The following is a 6,000-nucleotide window of genomic DNA, read 5'->3' on the forward strand; positions in this document are numbered from 1 at the left end:
GTTACGGGTCAAGTTTTCAATGAGACCTCGGGAGAGAGATCCTTTTGACTATCTCTCTCTGAAAACACACTCTTCTTATGATCCTCTAAGTGTAATATCACAACAGAAACAACCACAGCAACAGAAATAGAAGCAACATCAACACCAGCAGCAACAACAGTAAAACCAAAGCATGAGCAACAACAGCAACGCACATGCAAAGACCTCACCGGAACCGGAAGTGGTAGCTCTCACCGGAACCGGAAAAGTCACTCAGGTTAGAGATGTTGAGGATGTTGAGTTGAGGTAGAAAGTTAGAGATATTTAAATGAGGGTATAAGGTTAGAGATGTTTGAGATGATTAGGTTAAGGAATAAGGTCAGAGATGGTTAAGTTTAGGAATAAGGTAACTAGCAGCAATAACAACACCAGCGGCTACTGTACCAGCAGCAACAATAGCAGCAGCAAAAACAGCAGCAACAGCGTACGAGTGAAGACGTCACCAGAGCCGGAAGTGGTAGCTCTCACTGGAACCAGAAATCTCATCTGTATTGAGTCAACAGTTCTCAGGGAAGCAACGTACAGAAAAGACGTTACCGGAACCGGAAGTGGCAGCCCTCACCAGACACTGAGATTTCAACTGTGTGCACCATCTCATCTAAATCCAGTCACGGTGGATGGTTAAGTTTAGATATAAGGTTAGCAGCAGCAACGACAATACCAGCAGAAACAATAGCAGCAACAGAAAACAGCAGCAGCAATAGTAGCAGGAACAGCACACAAGCGAAGACGTCACCGGAACCGGAAGTGGTAGCTCTCACCGGAACCAGAGATCTCCTCATCTGTATTGAGTCAACAGTGTGTACCATCTCATTTCAACAAAGTAACGCAGAGCAAAGACGTCACCGGAACCAGAAGTGGTAGCCCTTACCAGAAACGGAAATTTCAACTGTGTGCACCGTCTCATCTTAATCCAGTCACGGTCCTTTAATTAGCGTCCCTAAATTACGGGTCAAGTTTTTCATTCTAACCTCAGGAGGGAGATCCTTTTGACTATCTCTCCAAAAACACACCCTTCTTATAATCCTCTCACTGTAATATCACAACAGAAACTACAACAACAGCAACAGAAATAGCAGCAACTCTCAGGTCCCTCGGTAGGGTGTTCCATTTACTTGGCGCACAGATACAGAAAGCAGCTTCTCCTGCTTTAGAGTTGGTACGAGGGATAGTGAAAAGACCACTGCCTGTGGACCTGAGAGTTCTTGCTGGTTCGTGTATAATTAGCATTTATTTTATATACTGAGGTGCAAGGCCATTTATAGGTTTATATACAAGTAGCAGAATCTTAAAATCAATCCTAGCTTTAGCAGGGAGCCAATGTAGAGATCTGCGAACAGGTGTGATGTGTTCAAACTTTTTTGTCCCAGTGAGAATGCGTGCAGCCGCATTTTGGATTAAGTGAAGCCGCTGCACAGCTGATTTCGGGAGGCCGGTGAATAGGCCATTACAGTAGTTCAATCTACTCGTTATGAATGCATAGATAAATTTTTCGGAGTCTGCTTTTGACAGGAAACCTCTTAATTTTGAAATGTTTTTTAGATGGTAGAAGGCTGATTTTGTTATTTGATTTATATGGCTCTTAAAATTTAGATTGCCGTCTATGATTACACCCAGATTTTTGGCTTCATTCTTGCTCTCCAGGGACAGAGAACTAAGATGAGCTGCAATTTTCTGTCTTTGAGCCTTTGCACCAAAGATGACTATTCTTGTTTTGTCTTTGTTCAGTTGTAAACAGTTCTTTGACATCCATGTATTAATATCATTAATACACTGAGTGAGGGAGTGTATGGGGAGTAGGTCATCAGGAGATAGGGATATGTACAGTTGTGAACCATCTACAAAATTATGGTCATTTATTTTGTGTTTCTTTACAATATGTGCCAGTGGAAGAATATAGAGGTTAAACAATAATGGTCCCAGAATCGAACCTTGGGGCACTCCACATACAATATCCACTTTGTTTGACACAAAATCTCCAATGGACACAAAGAACTGCCTGTAATCTCGCTATTAAAATCTGATGGTCAAGAGTGTCGAAGGCAGCACTGACATCCAGGAGCAGAAGAACAGATCGTTTTTTTGCATCAGTGTTTATGTGTAGATCGTTCAGAACTTTAATAAGTGCTGTTTCTGTGCTATGGTGAGGTTGAAAGCCAGATTGATAGGTATCTAAAAGGCTGTTTGAGGTAGATAGTTGTTAAGCTGAAGGTAAACTGTTTTTTCAAGTATTTTGCTGAGGAACGGCAGGTTGGAAATGGGCCTGTAGTTGGCAATAACTGCTGCATCGAGATTGCTCTTCTTCTTCTTCAGAAGAAGAAGAAGAATCTTTAATTGTCACGCACCACACTACAACACATGCATACACACACACACACACGCACATGCTTTGGATGGTGGCCGGTGAAATGTGGCCTCTGCATTTGACCCATCCTGGCTTGTCCTTCCTCTGGGGGGGGCAGCCAGGAGCAGTGGGCAGCATCCGTCGATGCGCCCGGGGACCTGGTACCAAGTGTCCATCGAGGAGGATTTCCTTGCAGGTATAGATATCAGAGAAGACAGCAGATATTCCACCGCCTCTCTGGTCAGTTCTAGTGGTTTGGATGAACTTGAAATTAGGAGGTGCTGTCTCAATGAGTGTGACCGAGCCATTTCTATCCAGCCAGGTCTCAGTTAATAGAGCAAAATCCAGGTTATGAGTACTTATAAGCTCATTAAATAAAAATGACTTGTTAGTTAGTAACGTTACGTTTAATAGAGACATTTTTATTGTTCTGGGTGCATGGCTTTGCGGGGTACTGAGAGTTTGAGTCCAAACCGGTAGTAAATTGTTTAGATTCAGGTTTGTTTAGTTACAGGGAAGTTACGTAATTTCAGTCTATGGTTTATAATTACAGGAATTTGTCGAGCAGAGTGACAGTCATTAATGTCAGAGTGGATCGGACTCACCAAACATCAGCAGCGAACAGAAGATTTCAGCGTAAGTGAAATTTATGTCTCCAAAGCTGGGACACGGCAGCGGGCCGGAGACGATGAACCGGCGGTCTGACTGTAGAAGAGTGTCAATAAGCTTCGTAAAGTCTTCTTTAAGTGTCACCGATTGTTTGTTCCTGAGATCGTTGGTTCCAACGTGGATAAGAACAGTGGAGGCAAACAGGTTTTGATCCAGCAGCTATGGGATTCTGGAGTCAATATCCCGGACGAGAGCACCCGGGTAGCAGATGGTTTTAGCGGCAGGCAGGGTGATGTGTCAAACCATGGAGGACCAGACAATGAGCATGGATGGAGGTACGGCAGCAGAGGAGTTCCGAGGGACAGCAGCAGCCGAGCCTGGAGAGCACTGTCCTCCCGGAGGCGGCGCACTCAGGCGGTCCAAGTCAGTGGCCGCAGGGGAGCCCCGACGGGTGGAGATCGCGCTGCATGAGCCGAGGCAGCGCTCTGCGGTGTTGAACACTTGGGATTGGGAGCGGAGGCCCGGGCAGGCGATGGATAGTCTGGCGGCAGTGGGAACGAGGCCGGCGATGGTAGAGACTGTCTTGGTGCCCTCAATGCCACGGTGGACTGTGAGCCCCCCCAAAGGAGGGAATTCCCGCATATCTCTGGCATCGACTGTGGGTTCCAAGGCTTGGAATCTGTTCTCCAGCCGGAGAATCTCCGGCATAGAGCGGCACAAGGAGCGCACGCACCGCCGGCCACGGTTTGCCGCCAGAGTCCAAGGCTCTGGGGTGGAACAGGTCCGGGACTTGGGCCATGGCTCCTCTATCACAGCCGGCGGAGCGTCAGATGGATCCGACTCACCCACAGTGAGAATAGATCCGGGCCATGGGAGAGTGGAGTCTAAGTCCGGTCCGATCACAGCAGAGGACATGGAGCAGGAGATGTGCTTAGCCTGAGCGCTAGCGATGGAGGTCAGACGCACAAACAGTTCATTCTTCTTCTTCACGTCCTCACGCAGGCTGTGGATGTCTTTGAAGGCCGACTTCTCTAGAGCGCTGAGTCTGAAACCAGGCGCAAACAGTTCCCACAATGCGTGGAAGTAGGCATCGATGCCGGCATAGTTAGCAATATGCTAGGCTAACAGGCTAGCTAGCATTAGCCAAGCACTGGCCAAGCCAGTGCTTGGTCAGGCGAGGTGAGGGTAAAAGCCAGGAAAGAGTAGGGATATCACAGTCTAAATAATCTGAGATCCGTAATCCAAAATCAGGTAGTTTGGGAAGCGATTCAAAGAAGTAGCACAAACCAAGCCAGAAATCTTGGTGTAGTCATGGACTTGGACATTAATTTCAACAGCCACATTAAAACAATTACATGTCAGCCTACTATCACCTTCAGAATACATCAAGGATTAAAAGATTTACGTCTCAGCAGAATTTAGAAAAACTTGTCCATGCATTCATCTTCAGTAGAATAGACTACTGTAACGGTAAAAGAAAAAAATGTAAATCCCTAGAAGATCAATCAGAGAGCTGCAGTTGATTCAGAATGCTGCTGCTCAAGCCCTCACTCAGACCAAGAAAGTAGATCATATCACTCCAGTTCTCAGATCTTTACACTGGCTTCCTGTCCGTCAAAGAAGTTCTTTCAAAATACAATTGTTGGTTTATAAAGCACAGAATGCTTGTTGTTGAAATGTGAATACTAGTGGATTCATGCACACTTTATGTTAATCTGAAACAACGATGTCTGTTAACTGAAAGATCTCCAGACCGGTTCTCTGGGACTGGGATATCGCCTTGACAAGGTAAAAGGCTTTTCGGGGAATAGGCAAGATACTTGTTAACAAAGAGTTAAACAAGGTTTCTTTGATTTGTTCCTTGCACGGCACTATAACTTTTATGCATTCTATGTATTGTATTTTTTTAACTTTATGCAATCTATGTCCTTTTATAATGTGTTTCTTTGCACTTTGTCTTCATGCTTTTCATGTTTTATGTTTGAATTGACTTGTTGTTTAAATGTTCTATACACATTTCAACAATGCGATAGTGGCGCCGCCCCTAGCGGTCGCCTGCGCCGGCGGTCCGGTTGACTCTTGCACTTTTTAGTATTTTTTTTTCCATTTTTTTATCATAATGATTACATTTCACTGCATATATGTATGAAAGTATGTTTATGTAAGTGACGAATAAAAATCTTGAATCTTGAATCTTGAAATAAACTTGCCTTGTCTTGCCTAACTATAAAAGACATCTCGGGTCAGGGTGGTATTTTTAAGATGAAAAGGAATAAAATGTAAGAATATAAAGACCTGTCTCCGTAGAGACTGGACGTGTTTCAGTTTCTCGTCTTTGCAGCCGAGCGCCACGGTTTAAATCGGACTCCCCTTTTTCGAAATGTTTTTTTTTCTTCCCGAAAACCAATAACTTTTTAAATATTTGTACAAAATAAATATTCGTAAAAACTCACTATTTGTGCCTTATTTGGATTCGACCTCCACCCATACTTTACGGAAATCTGATGTTTCCATTCCAACATCCTTCCATTCACTGCTGTACTGGCATTTTCCCGTGAATGACACTAGGTCAAGAGTGAGGAAATTTACGGAAAGACTTTTACGGAACATGGACACCAGCTCCTCTTCCCACATGATGCCTAAACGGAACATTCGGCTTTCAGTGCAAGTGGGAAAGGGCTCTCGTCTCTCAGTTTGGTGAGCCAATAAAGAGACTGTTAAAGCAAACTTTGTCTTACTTCACTGGCCGCCACAATACATACAGAGACAGATAGAGATTCACTCCTTTATTAGTTAGGTATAGAACCCAAGTAGGCTAACACAAGTAACAACATAATTGTTTGATTAGCAACTGTAATGTGATTACTGAATTTATGAACAGTAACGTGTTACATTAGTCGTTACAGACAAGTGTTATGTGATTACAGTAATGCGTTACCTTACGCATTACCTTGCGTAATGCGTTACCTTGTAACGCATTACCCCCAACACACAATACATTTTACTAT

At 44.2% G+C, this 6,000-nt stretch overlaps 1 protein-coding gene across 1 annotated transcript in view; it reads right to left on the reverse strand.

The window, feature by feature from the left end:
• The window catches only part of sh3tc1 (SH3 domain and tetratricopeptide repeats 1), a gene marked incomplete at its 5' end in the record, with an annotated part of 46,740 nt that overhangs the window by 40,403 nt on the left and 337 nt on the right, over positions 1 to 6,000 (reverse strand). The window lies entirely within an intron of this gene.

This window comes from Zeus faber (genome assembly GCF_960531495.2).
Source record: "Zeus faber genome assembly, chromosome: 22".
NCBI lineage: Eukaryota > Metazoa > Chordata > Actinopteri > Zeiformes > Zeidae > Zeus > Zeus faber.